This window comes from Triticum dicoccoides, chromosome 7B (assembly GCF_002162155.2).
Source record: "Triticum dicoccoides isolate Atlit2015 ecotype Zavitan chromosome 7B, WEW_v2.0, whole genome shotgun sequence".
NCBI classification, from domain to species: Eukaryota; Viridiplantae; Streptophyta; class Magnoliopsida; order Poales; family Poaceae; genus Triticum; species Triticum dicoccoides.
Window position 1 is genome coordinate 56,961,176 of NC_041393.1, and position 1,805 is coordinate 56,962,980.

Consider the following 1,805-nt stretch of genomic DNA (forward strand, 5'->3'; position numbering starts at 1 on the left):
GCCTCCTCGATAATGTAAGACCTTCTCATTTAGAGTGAAGTTTTCTTGCAAAAAATCTTAAACGAGAGTTGTATAGCAAAACATGATCACCTACATTAAACTCACGCTTTTGTATCCTCTTGTCATCCATCTTCTAACTTTCTCCTTAAACAACTTGGCATTCTCATAGGCTTGGGTTCTCCATTCATCAAGCGAGCTAATGTAAAATAATCTCTTCTCACCGGCAAGTTTGAAATCATAGTTGAGCTCTTTAATAGCCAAATATGTCTTATGTTCTAGTTTGAGAGGTAAGTGTGACATGCTTTTCCGTAAACCATTTTATACGGAGACATACCCATAGGATTTTTATAAGCAGTTCTATAAGCCCATAATGCATCATCAAGTTTCTTGGACCAATTATTTCTAGATCTATTAACAGTCTTTTGCAAAATCAATTTAATATCTTTATTACTCAATTCTACTTGACCACTAGACTGAGGATGATATGGAGATGCAATTCTATGGTTAACATCATATTTAGCAAGCATTTTACGAAAAGCACCATGAATAAAATGTGAACCACCATCAGTCATTAAATATCTAGGGACTCCAATCCTCGGAAAAATAACTTCTTTAAGCATCTTAATTGAAGTGTTATGATCGGCACTACTAGTTGGAATAGCTTCTACACACTTAGTAACGTAATCAACAACAACTAAAATATGTGTATACCCATTAGAGGAAGGAAAAGGTCCCATATAACCAAAGCCCCAAACATCAAATGGTTCAATAACAAGTGAATAATTCATAGGCATTTCTTGACGTCTACTAATATTGCTAATTCTCTGGCATTCATCACAAGACAAGACAAAGTTATGAGCATCCTTGAAAAGAGTAGGCCAATAAAAACTGGATTGCAATACCTTATGTGTAGTTCTATCTCCAGCGTGGTGTCCTCCATAAGCCTCGAAGTGACACTTGCGTAGGATCTGTTCCTGTTCATGCTCAGGTACACAACGTCTAATAACACCATCTACTCCTTCTTTATAAAGGTGTGGGTCATCCCAAAAGTAATGTCTTAAATCATAGAAAAACGTTTTTCTTTTGCTGGTATGTGAAACTAGGTGGTATAAATTTATGAACAATGTAATTAGCATAATCAACATACCATGGAGTATTACGAGAAGCATTTATGACAGCTAACTGTTCATCAGGAAAGCTATCATCAATAGGCAGTGGGTCATCAAGAACATTTTCTAACCTAGAAAAGTTGTCTGCAACGGGGTTCTCAGCTCCCTTTCTATCAATAATATGCAAATTAAATTCTTGTAACAAGAGAAACCACCTAATAAGTCTAGGTTTAGCATCTTTCTTTCCATAAGGTATTTAATAGCAGCATGATCAGTGTGAACAATTACTTCGGAATCAACAATATAAGATCTAAACTTATCACAAGAAAATACAACTGCTAAAAATTCTTTTTTTTTCAGTAGTAGCATAATTTCTCTGGGCACTGTCTAGAGTTTACTAGCATAATGAATAAAATTTAATTTCTTATCAACCCCTTGTCCTAGAACATCACCAACAACATAATCACTAGCATCACACATAATTTCAAAGGGTAAATTCTAATCAGGTGGCTGGACAATAGGTGCAGAAATCAAGGCTTTCTTAAGTATTTCAAATGCTTCTACGCAATCATCATCAAAAACAAAAGGAACATCTTTTTGCAAGAGATTAGTGAGGGGCCTAGAAATTTTAGACAAGCCTTTAATAAACCTCCTATAGAAACCAGCTTGACCAAGGAAACTTCTTATACCTTTGAT